General features: G+C 38.3%; 2 long non-coding RNA genes across 3 annotated transcripts; both read right to left on the bottom strand.

The window, feature by feature from the left end:
* Positions 1-4473: 4473 nt before the first annotated feature.
* On the bottom strand, positions 4474-6217 carry LOC110903880. The gene is made up of 3 exons (XR_002572201.2): positions 6054-6217; positions 4889-4973; positions 4474-4582 (listed from the first exon to the last, which is right to left on the bottom strand). It is a non-coding gene; the product is annotated as an uncharacterized LOC110903880 (long non-coding RNA).
* A 3949-nt stretch (positions 6218-10166) lies between these two features.
* Positions 10167-11328, bottom strand: LOC118488148. 2 transcript variants are annotated; one of them, XR_004883996.1, is made up of 2 exons: positions 10941-11328; positions 10167-10361 (listed from the first exon to the last, which is right to left on the bottom strand). It is a non-coding gene; the product is annotated as an uncharacterized LOC118488148 (long non-coding RNA). The 2 variants fall into 2 exon arrangements; XR_004883997.1 differs by having other exon boundaries at positions 10976-11328.
* Positions 11329-13205: the final 1877 nt, after the last annotated feature.

The following is a 13205-nucleotide window of genomic DNA, read 5'->3' as shown; positions in this document are numbered from 1 at the left end:
TCCGAAGGTGTGTACATGGTAGCGAAGCAAGGAGGATTCTCCACCATTGTCATGAAGGTCCATACGGAGGACATCATGGTGCCGCTAGTACCGCACGAAAGGTATTCGATTCAGGATTTTATTGGCTGACCATTTACAAAGACACGAAAAGTCTTGTCAAGACATGTGATGCTTGCCAACGAGCAGGTAATATTTGTTCCAAAAACGAAATGCCACAAAATGGCATTCTTGTTTGTGAAAATTTTGATGTGTGGGGACTCGATTTCATGGGACCTTTCCCACCGTCAAAAGGAAACAAATATATACTTGTGGCAGTAGATTACTTGTCTAAATGGGCCAAGGCCGAGGCACTTCTGACAAATGATGGAAGAGTCGTGGTAAGATTTCTGAAAAAATTATTCTCTCGTTTTGGAACACCTAAAGCATTAATAAGTGATAGAGGTACCCATTTTTGTAATCATCAACTTGAGAAAATCTTAACAAGATATGGGGTCTATCACCGGGTCTCAATAGCATATCACCCTCAAACAAACGGACAAGCCGAAGTGACTAATAGAGGTTTAAAAAGAATACTTGAAAAAAGCATAGGATTAAATAAAAAGGAATGGGCTGATAAATTAGATGACGCTTTATGAGCCTTTCGAACTGCCTATAAAACAACAATAGGCACAACCCCATATAAGCTCGTTTATGGAAAAAGTTGTCATTTGCTGGTAGAAATAGCTCATAAGGCCTACTGGGCATTAAAAAAATGTAAATTTAGATTTAGAATTTGCCGGTAAAAATCAATTTTGTCAAATAAATGAATTAGACGAATTAAGGAATTATGCGTACTCTAACTCTGAAATTTATATGGAAAGAATGAAAAATTTACACGATAAACACATTAAACCTAATGAATTTCGAGTAGGAGATCAAGTTCTATTGTTTAATTCACGACTTCGATTATTTCCGGGTAAACTAAAATCTAGGGGGTCAGAACCTTTTTCCATCACCCATATTTTTCCTCACGGTGCAGTAGAAATTAAATCTCGAAATGGAATTCCATTCAAAGTCTATGGCCAACGGCTGAAACTCTATCAAGGATTCATTGAGGATGAGGGGGAAGAGATCTCGCTTCAAATGGTCGACGAGTAAAAGCATCAACATCATACCTGGTAAGTTACGAACAAGCGGATGAACATCGAAACTGGTAAGTCTTCTAACCGAGTTTTGGGAAAACAGGGCACTCACACGAGCACTAAAAGAAACTTTGCTCGGCACGGGGCCATGTCCGCTGGACACGGGGCCGTGTCCGTGCAACTGTCGGGATAAAACCCCTTTTTCATAACAGTTACACCATTCCACACACGCCGTTTCCCCACAAAACGCTTTGGTCCGGGCGATTTTCCGCAGAATCCCGACGTGCCCTCTCGTTCTAACAACATTAAGGTATGATTCTATCACCATTAGTAGTTAGATTAGTTACTTGCATGTAGTTAAAACATCAAAAATTTGGGGAAAAATCTAGGGTTCTTGAAGTTCATCCGGATCGAACCTCAAATTTTTGCTTAAATCTTTTAGCACTAGTTTAGATTAGTGTTATGGGAAGTCAATCCACTTATATTGATCATAGATTCGCCCGATTTCTCACAAAAAACCCAAACCCTTGTTTTTTAACCGAAAAAGATAAAATTGAAGGGGTAAACAGTTTGTTTTGGGAAAAACGGCACTTGGGGTTTCATTTTCGGGGGAAACCGCACCTACTTGACCAAAAATTTTCAAGTTTTCGGGACCGGGTCGAAAAATGGAATTTTTGAGTAATAGACGCCTGGACACGGGGTCGTGGCCGCTGTGCACGGGGCCGTGTCCAGCCCACTGTTTACAGTTTTCTCCAAAAATCTCATAATTTCGTGCTAACTTTTGGTGTGTTCTTTCAAATGTCGAAGAAGTTCACAAGATTCAACGCGAATGAGCTCGATGCTAGGGCAAGATATGATATACTTCAAACAAGACCGGAAGAATACCCAAGACAAGTGTGCACGGATCTTTTAGCCATGGTGAACCAACTTGACCGGTTTAACAACCTCGTTACCGGCCCACTAAGGGTTGCCCTAACCACTCGACTTCGCTCAGTACACGAGTGCACTTTGGAATTCTATAGCACCTTCACGTTCAACTCAAGGAGTGACCGTTCGACAATGAGGGGGTGGCATTCCGGTGTGGTGGAACTAGGTACTCGATCTCGATGGCACAATTCGGGGCAATAGTTGGGCTGTATACGGAGGAAGATTCGGGTAGTGAAGAGAATACCGGAGGGGTGCGAGATTTGGATGAAAACGAGCGCCAAGCCGCGTGGGCTCAGATTGGTGAAGGGCACTACAACCCAAGCAGCACAAAGAGTACCAAGTTGAGGGACCCACTCTACCGATACATCCATAGGGTCCTCGGTTACTCTCTAAGCCAAAGGCATGATAGTGGTGGCGTTGTTCGGTTGAGAGATTTGATAGTCCTTCTCTGCATTCACAACCGAAGACACCTCGATGTTCCGTTTCTCCTGCTCCAAAACATGCATCTGAACCAGCTTGCCAATGCACCAACCCCTATCTTCTTCGGGGGGTGGGTGTACCATCTCTTCAAGCACTTCGTGAACATACCTAGGTCTTTCGAAAGGAGCCCATGGTCGGGGAGAGTCGATGTACACATCTGCCGCTCCATGAACCTAATCTATGAGGCGGAAGACGGGTCGATTAGCTTTCAGAGGATGCAAGGGCATGCATGGAACCCGCAAGAGGCACTAGTCCTTCACGCTCCACAGTTTCAACAACCTCCCCACTACCAGTACCAGCTTCACGGCGATCCGGGCCAATCCTCCTCACAAGGAGGTGGTTTTCCTAACTTTCAAAGTTTACATGATCTTTTTCAGGAAAACCTTATGTGCACCCGGAACACCTACAATCTCGCCAACAACACATACAACCGGGTCAGAGCCATTGAAAGGAACGTCTCCGACATGCAAGACGACATCGCAAGCATCCAGGAGTACATGGCGGGGCATGGAGGGGGAGGTGATGACGATGATGAAGACATGGACTAGGCGGGTGGAGTAGGAGTAGGAGTAGGAGCGGTTGGTTGGAGATCCCACAGGTTAAACCCCTTTTCAATCGAACAATTTCCGGCCTGCGTGCCGAGTGTTGAACAATTTACTTTCCCTAACTTCTTTTATTTCTGCTTTTATTTTTATTTTTAACTTGATGGTTTGGATGTTGAACTTGGTAATCTAGGATGTTTGGTATTGTTTGGTGTGGTGTTTATTGCTAAAACAGGTACATACGAGGCTTAGAGTACTAAACATTAGTACTACTAAAGCCGGGACAGGAAAACCGGAGCTAGAAACCTGTTTTTCACCCTTTGCAGACTGTCCCAAAACCTGCTGTTTGTTTGGTTTCTGCAGATTTTTGCTAGACACGGGGTCGTGTCCAGCCAACACACCCCCGTGTCCACCTTCTGTAAGTTTCCGTTACTGGCACCTGAACATGGGGTCGTGTCCATCTGACACGGGGCCGTGTCCAGAGTGCCAATAACATAAAATTTTGCTTTTTAACACCTTTTTACACATTCAATCAACCTAAAAACTTATTTTTGGGACACATTAAGGACAATGTGTAATTTAAGTGTGGGGGGGGGGGTGTAACACCCTAGTTACTAATTAACAATTTTATATGTAAACGCCAACAATTAGATGTGTTGTTAAGCCTACACATACTATAAAAATACGAATTTATTAAAACTTTTACAATTCATAAGTTATTCTACATAACGTGGTTGAATTCGTTGTTTAATATTTGCAATGTGTTAAAGTGCGGAAGCATGTATCTATATCGTGTTCGGTCCTTCGTCGAGCTTGATCGTCTTCCGACATCCAAAATGTACCTACATTTCATAAACACAAAATGCTTTAGTCTTACGGGCTTTAAAACGTGTCCAAACGAGTCCGGGAAACCATTGATTCCAAAAACAAAAATTTGAAAATGACCTCCACCGTAACTTACGGTGGCACCGTAAGTTACGGTGGCCTCTGTAATAAAATTTTCCTACCGTACAACAGTAGGCAACCACCGTAAATAATTCAGCTCCACCGTAACTTACGGTGACACCGTAAGTTACGGTGGCCCCTGCATTCAGCCTTTCCATTTTGCCGTAATTGACACGAAATCTTTCGTATCTTTAAATTCGCTTGTCCGTTTGATCTACCATTTCTTCCTACATGTTTGTAATTTGATTCTCCATCATATGGAGTTAAAGTCCGACATCCGGCTTAATAAATTTTGAGACTTTTATGCATTCGGCTTATTACCTTTTTTACAAGATTTTGACCCGTCTACGCTTAAATGCATATTTTGACCCGTTAGAGAGGATTTAATCATTTAAGTTTAAATCCCACTCTCTACTTTCACATGTCATTTTTCTACATTAAGGTATTCACATTCCTTCCACCAAATTTACGCGTACTTGGCGCGGGTCAAAGTATTGACCCGTTTTAATACCTTGCCTTAATAATTTGCTGATTCATAGCCACGTAAATTCCATAAGCCGTTTTACCCTGTGAGCATTAGACTCGACATGCACTTGTTAGTCGTTATTCGTCAAATGGTGTTAACATTACCATTTGACCTGTTTAGTCTAAACGACCAAACATTTTGCAGTTATATTTGAATGGTATTTATTTACCATTTCATTATTTAGCCCATTTCGCCCCTTTTTGCCATTAAACATGTTTTTTATCCTTTTTTTTCGTCCCGACCCGTATCATTTCGTGTCGGAACCCATATTTCGGATATAACCTTGGTCGTGTTTATAATCTATAAAGTAAATACGTATCCTAAAAAGAAGTGTAAGCTTTACTTACCTCGCGTCCGCGCAAACATTCTTCGCATCCATGATCCGTTTGACCCGTTCCTTTTCAAGCTCCCACCTAGCTTGTTTAGAGTCAACTATATCATAACATCCATAAGCATGTCACATAAAGTGCTATTTGTTCCTAACAATAAATACTTCATGACTAAACAAGTATACGCAATCATATGCCTTTTCCGGATTAATAATAACATTATTAATGTGCAGCGATTTTTCTATTCAGCTGCTGTAATCGACCATTATGACCCATTTAAAGTCCGAACAAGATTAACATGTTCAAAAATGGATCGTAGAAAACTTCAAGCATATAAGGTACACCTTCTAACGAATTTTCTATGATTTTATATGATTTTTATAAAATCAGCACAACAACTATATTTTCATTTTTCAATCAGCTTTTAAGTTTTCTGAACAGCAGTTTTAATCACATTTTTGACCTCTTTAACAACCACATTTGTTTCTTATGATTGAAAACAGTAAAAATTTACTTCATAAGCTTTCCGAAAAGGTATAGAACACCCAAATCGGATAAACGGTTGATTTTATATGATTTTTTTAAGATTAGTCAAAATCCATATAAAAAGCTACGGAAATCATGTTTAGGTTCCTTTCAAATTCGACCCAAACCATCAAATGCAACCTATTTCCATGGCTATAACCCTTATTAAACTTTTGGTAATGGTTAGAAACCTATAACACAGTGATTGTAGGCTAAGAGATGTCAAAAATATCATCTATTTCAGCACTTTAGTTTTCATTTAGGCATTTTAACAAACACCTAGTGTGCAAGATTCGTATACTTCTTTTGTCAAGTTCTTGATTAACTTCCAACCAAGCTTCAAGCATCAATTTCAATCCCTTATGTCTAGTGTTTATAAGTTACAACTAGAACTGGCATTACTTACCTAATGTTCATCTATTTTAACACTATAATTCTAGTGTTCATCCCATATTCATAAAACCCACTTAGCACCTACATAACTAGTTAACCAAAACACTAAATTATGGTGCTAAATTAGCGAGTTTACATCTAGGGTTTGTTTTCAAGAAATCATACAACACTAATTCAGCCATAGCCTCTCTAATCCATACATAATTCGCGATTATGAAGATTACTCAAATTTTACAACTTCACAAATCATCAAATTTTTACATACCTTATGATCCCCACGACTAGGCGATCACGAATTTGTAATCATGCAGACGACTCGGGCTTGATTTGAGCTTCGATTTGGAGGATTTGTTGAACTAGGGTTTGAGCTCTCCTGGCTCCTTCTTCTGATCGCATACGTACACACATGTATGTGTTTTTTTATTTATTTAAGTGTTTTAATAAAACACTTCTCTAGTTGCCCATGTTTAGCCCCTCAAGTTTAGAGATTCATAAATGAAACTGTAACCCATAGTTTATTATTTAGTTACTCATTACTAACTAGGTTAATTTTACCTAGTTAACTTAGTGGGTTCCGGGAGTTAAAACCCGTTTTATTTTAAGCAGTGTTGCAAAAGTCGGATTCCTCGGCCGAGTACTCGGCGAGTACTCGGTCCTCGGACCTCCACCTTGGCGACTTCCTCCTAGGCGGTCTCAACTAGTCGGCCTCGGGAGTACTCGGTCCTAGTCGGCGCCTAGTCGGCCTAGTCGGAGCCTAGTCGCCCTAGTCGGTCTAGGCGGTCAACGTGGTTTGTTGACTTATAATCGGTCAAACTCGGTCAAAATCGGCCTACTCGGCCTTGTACTCGGACTACTCGGCCTTGTACTCGGACTTGTACTCAGACTAGTCGGACTTGTATTTAGAATATTTGAACTTTAAACATGTTTCATTTTAAATTATACCCAGTTGACATGAATTATGCTTATTTTAACACATAAATAATATATAAAAATTAATTTTATTTATATTTACCATGTCCGCGTACTCCCCGAGTACTCTCCGAGTACTCCGATTACTCCCAACTCCCCAGTCGGCCGACTAGGGACCGCCTAGCGACTTTTACAACACTGATTTTAAGTCCCGTTAAATCGGGCCTTTTATCCATTCTATTTTCCTGGAAGCTCTTATTCACTTTTAATTAATATTAGGATTATTCACTTGATTCCTAATTTTTTCCGGTTTACTTTTACCGCTAACGGTACTTTCCCCGTCTTTTGTATTAACGGGGTTTAATTTCCAAACCTGTTTTCGGGGTGTTACAAGTCTACCCCCCTTAAAGAGGTTTCATCCTCGAAACCTTTTCTTGCTTAATACATCGAGTTCAAACTCAATGCATTTGATCCGAGAAATCTTTTAAACGTTACTTTTACTTTGACCAATTATTCGTATTACCAGAAAAGTATGGCAATATCCTTTTGGTTACTAATTGTCTACGTATCTCATACTACATAGTGCAATCTTGAAATAACGTAACCTCGTTATTTCCACTAGTCCAGTTAACTTAGCGATATTCATCGCTTTCATATACTATCAAATTATTTATGAATCCGTCGTTTTGACCCGTTTAAAGGTCCTTGGTGAAATCTTTCACTTTTAGCAACTATTCTTTTGTTCATGAACTTATAGCTTTATGATCCCTCAAATAAGTGATCAATATTTTCTGTTAGTGAGGTCTCATGGGCCGTCACTTTATCTCTTGGATCTATATACCTTTGTTGTTTACTTGACCGAGTCGCCAAACGTTGGCCACTTAGTCACATAGGTTTATAAATTATGTTTATTCTACATTACTCTTCGTAGTGAATAACGTTTTAAACAATTTCTTAATTTGGGTTTCGACCTTAACCGATCTCACTAACTAGACTTATCAGTCCAGTTACTTTGTACCCATCACTCGGGTCATAATATGATTACTTCACATTACTTCTCTTGACCGTGATCGCGTCACGTCATGTTTAGGTCTATTCCAACCTTTCTTTTCAAATTTATCGTCTTGCACTTATCAGTGTCAAGACTTATATCTTTCATGCCTATTACATATTCGTCTATCAGAATTCATATTCGTAAAAACGTCATTTCTTGCAAAAACCGGAGTTTTAGTTTAGCATTTTCCCTTTAACTTTTGTCAATTATCCATATCAAGGAAATTGATAACTCATAATTTATTGTTTTCCGTTCTTACTTTATACGGGGAATCGTAACAAATTCCCTCACCTTACACTATTGACCCGTAGGTTCCTTCACTTAACCTCGTAGGCTATTTCCTTATGTTTCACCTCTTTAAGGTGAGACCCTTATGATCCTTTTGCTTTAATTCATATCCCGCAGGTCATGATGATCCCGTAGATCATCTTTTATTCAAGTCTTTATTCAAATATGTATACATTTATATACGCATATGGCATTAAGGCACCCCCACTTATGTTTTAGAATTATTCACCTTTACTTTTTGGATTTCGTTTGACCTTGACCGTATTCTAAGGCTACATTGTTTTCTTTCGAATTATCCTTCCGACTCCTTGACTTCTAACGTCAATTACACGTCGGTTTGCCCTACACTTACTGTTAACCGGTTCTTACCTATACTTCTTTACGTCCCATTACCCGGGTTCTTTTATTCTAATGTTTTTAACACCTTTAACTCCTTTACATAGGTTTACTAATATTTCGCACTTTTTTTAATTCGATTCGCGCTTACTTACTTTAGCAAGAGTCATCCTTTTTTAAATTTTGTTTGACTTGTTCGTCTGAAAATTTCATCACTTATAAATGTCAAACTTCAATTTTTGTTCGACCCGTTCAACTTTAAAATAGTTGAGCGTAATTCATCAAAATTTCTATTTGCCGTTATCTTATCGTCCTTTGGTCATGACCCAAAACCCGAGTCTTTTGACTTTCCATGCGTGTTCCTGTTTCTCAGTCTACGCATGTGTTTAAATCCTTACCCACCAACCGGGTGTTTTACCGAAGTCGTTATTATTGCAACCCTTACGGTATGCATTATGACTTCGTTTCGCTTTTATATTCCTACTTTGTTCTCAAATTTGGTGTTTTACAAAATCGGCCCGTTAAGAGTCTTATTTGCATTCTTCGGGTTCGAGTGTAAGTACACTACCTCCCAATGCATATCTTGATCATTTTACATGTTTATATTCTTCAGGTTCGAGTGTAAGTACACCCCCTCCCAATACATGTCTACATCATTTTACATGTTTGCATTTTCCGGGTTCGAGTGTAAGTACACCCCCTCCCAATACATGTCTACATCATTTTACATATTTGCATTTTCCGAGTTCGAGTGTAAGTACACCCCTCCCAATACATGTCTACATCATTTTACATATTTGCATTTTCCGGGTTCGAGTGTAAGTACACCCCCCTCCCGATACGTATTCTGATCATCTTACGTGTTTCTTTGTCCCTTCACTCGGGCTCATTATCTTAATGTAATACGCTTCCGTCACTAGGCTGTGCGTTTACATTATTATCAAATATTTTGCTCACTTGATTCTTTTGGGTACTTTTTAATTTGTCCCATTTACCCCGTCCTTACTACATCAGATATAATGTGTCCGCTATAAGAAACTCATGGTATCATATGCCACTACTTACTTGGCCAGAGTAAGCGATTAACACATGACATACACGACCTTTTTATAGTTTTCACATCACACCCCATGTAAGTAACACCTCTATTTAGTTTTCTTGGAGATAATATCCTGGATAGGTATTCTATTCAGGTTTCCCAAGTTTCTAATTTACATATGCGACAATCATTCTTTACATGTTTGTTGCACATTGCTAATTGCGCGATTATATTTAAAAGCACGCACCTGATAATGCTTGCCCCGACGGGCGTTTCTTGCCATTAACCTTGTTCGCGGTCTTTACGCGATTTAGTCCTTAGTGAGCATGTTCCTCTCGTCATGCCTCAGACTGTTCCTCTATCACATCTTTAATTTGTTTAACCTTTGTCATCTTTAAACGCAAGTGTCCTTCAATCAAGACATTCACAAAAGTTAGTAATGTCAACTTTACTAAATGCCCATATCATAATACAAGACTTTTGTACTATATGTGTCAACACGCGTAACTTTGTATCACACGATAACCCCATGTGTTGTTTACAACACTTTAGCATGCTAAACTATTAGCATAGATGTACTTACCGGATTTGCGATCAAGCCTCGAACCGAACACCAATCTTTGTCAAGAGCATAAGGTTTAAGTCCAAGCATGGTTTTCCCCACCATACTTGAATCTCTTAAATCAGGGCTCTGATACCAACTTGTAACACCCTAGTTACTAATTAACAATTTTATATGTAAACGCCAACAATTAGATGTGTAGTTAAGCCTACACATACTATAAAAATACGAATTTATTAAAACTTTTACAATTCATAAGTTATTCTACATAACGTGGTTGAATTCGTTGTTTAATATTTGCAATGTGTTAAAGTGCGGAAGCATGTATCTATATCGTGTTCGGTCCTTCGTCGAGCTTGATCGTCTTCCGGCATCCAAAATGTACCTACATTTCATAAACACGAAATGCTTTAGTCTTACGGGCTTTAAAACGTGTCCAAACGAGTCCGGGAAACCATTGATTCCAAAAACAAAAATTTGAAACTGACCTCCACCGTAACTTACGGTGGCACCGTAAGTTACGGTGGCCTCTGTAATAAAATTTTCCTACCGTACAACAGTAGGCAACCAACGTAAATAATTCAGCTCCACCGTACTTACGGTGACACCGTAAGTTACGGTGGCCCCTGCATTCAGCCTTTCCATTTTGCCGTAATTGACACGAAATCTTTCGTATCTTTAAATTCGCTTGTCCGTTTGATCTACCATTTCTTCCTACATGTTTGTAATTTGATTCTCCATCATATATGGAGTTAAAGTCCGACATCCGGCTTAATAAATTTGGAGACTTTTATGCATTCGGCGTATTACCTTTTTACAAGATTTTGACCCGTCTACGCTTAAATGCATATTTTGACCCGTTAGAGAGGATTTAATCATTTAAGTTTAAATCCCACTCTCTACATTCACATGTCATTTTTCTACATTAAGGTATTCACATATCTTCCACCAAATTTACGCGTACCTGGCGCGGGTCAAAGTATTGACCTGTTTTAATACCTTGCCTTAATAATTTGCTGATTCATAGCCACGTAAATTCCATAAGCCGTTTTACCCTGTGAGCATTAGACTCGACATGCACTTGTTAGTCGTTATTCGTCAAATGGTGTTAACATTACCATTTGACCTGTTTAGTCTAAACGACCAAACATTTTGCACTTATATTTGAATGGTATTTATTTACCATTTCATTATTTAACCCATTTCGCCCCTTTTTGCCATTAAACATGTTTTTTATCCTTTTTTCGTCCCGACCCGTATCATTTCGTGTCGGAACCCATATTTCGGATATAACCTTGGTCGTGTTTATAATCTATAAAGTAAATACGTATCCTAAAAAAAGTGTAAGCTTTACTTACCTCGCGTCCGCGCAAACATTCTTCGCATCCATGATCCGTTTGACCCGTTCCTTTTCAAGCTCCCACCTAGCTTGTTTAGTGTCAACTATATCATAACATCCATAAGATGGTTAGATTGGTCATTATATATAATGGCCATCACCCTATGGACCCCCCCTTTTTTTTTACACACTTATCAATCAAAGCATGCCATATATTCAACAACTAGTTTCATACCATAATTATTTACATTCACTAACCGTTTGACCCGTTAGTGAAATTACTTATATAACAAGTTAGTAAGTGATTTTAAACACTTTAAGCATGTCACATAAAGTGCTATTTGTTCCTAACAATAAATACTTCATGACTAAACAAGTATACGCAATCATATGCCTTTTCCGGATTAATAATAACATTATTAATGTGCAGCGATTTTTCTATTCAGCTGCTGTAATCGACCATTATGACCCATTTAAAGTCCGAACAAGATTAACATGTTCAAAAATGGATCGTAGAAAACTTCAATACCTTCGCAAGCATATAAGGTACACCTTCTAACGAATTTTCTATGATTTTATATGATTTTTATAAAATCAGCACAACAACTATATTTTCATTTTTCAATCAGCTTTTAAGTTTTCTAAACAGCAGTTTTAATCACATTTTTGACCTCTTTAACAACCACATTTGTTTCTTATGATTGAAAACAGTAAAAAATTACTTCATAAGCTTTCCGAAAAGGTATAGAACACCCAAATCGGATAAACGGTTGATTTTATATGATTTTTTTAAGATTAGTCAAAATCCATATAAAAAGCTACGGAAATCATGTTTAGGTTCCTTTCAAATTCGACCCAAACCATCAAATGCAACCTATTTCCATGGCTATAACCCTTATTAAACTTTTGGTAATGGTTAGAAACCTATAACACAGTGATTGTAGGCTAAGAGATGTCAAAAATATCATCTATTTCAGCACTTTAGTTTTCATTTAGGCATTTTAACAAACACCTAGTGTGCAAGATTCGTATTCTTCTTTTGTCAAGTTCTTGATTAACTTCCAACCAAGCTTCAAGCATCAATTTCAATCCCTTATGTCTAGTGTTTATAAGTTACAACTAGAACTTGCATTACTTACCTAATGTTCATCTATTTTAACACTATAATTCTAGTGTTCATCCCATATTCATAAAACCCACTTAGCACCTACATAACTAGTTAACCAAAACACTAAATTATGGTGCTAAATTAGCGAGTTTACATCTAGGTTTGTTTTTAAGAAATCATACAACACTAATTCAGCCATAGCCTCTCTAATCCATACATAATTCGCGATTATGAAGATTACTCAAATTTTACAACTTCACAAATCATCAAATTTTTACATACCTTATGATCCCCACGACTAGGCGATCACGAATTTGTAATCATGCAGACGATTCGGGCTTGATTTGAGCTTCGATTTGGAGGATTTGTTGAACTAGGGTTTGAGCTCTCCTGGCTCCTTCTTCTGATCGCATACGTACACACATGTATGTGTTTTTTTATTTATTTAAGTGTTTTAATAAAACACTTCTCTAGTTGCCCATGTTTAGCCCCTCAAGTTTAGAGATTCATAAATGAAACTATAACCCATAGTTTATTATTTAGTTACTCATTACTAACTAGGTTAATTTTACCTAGTTAACTTAGTGGGTTCCGGGAGTTAAAACCCGTTTTATTTTAACTCCCGTTAAATCGGGCCTTTTATCCATTCTATTTTCCTGGAAGCTCTTATTCACTTTTAATTAATATTAGGATTATTCACTTGATTCCTAATATTTTCCGGTTTACTTTTACTGCTAACGGTACTTTCCCCGTCTTTTGTATTAACAGGGTTTAATTTCCAA

This window comes from Helianthus annuus, chromosome 16 (assembly GCF_002127325.2).
Source record: "Helianthus annuus cultivar XRQ/B chromosome 16, HanXRQr2.0-SUNRISE, whole genome shotgun sequence".
NCBI classification, from domain to species: domain Eukaryota; kingdom Viridiplantae; phylum Streptophyta; class Magnoliopsida; order Asterales; family Asteraceae; genus Helianthus; species Helianthus annuus.
This window is presented reverse-complemented; position numbering and strand designations above follow the sequence as displayed.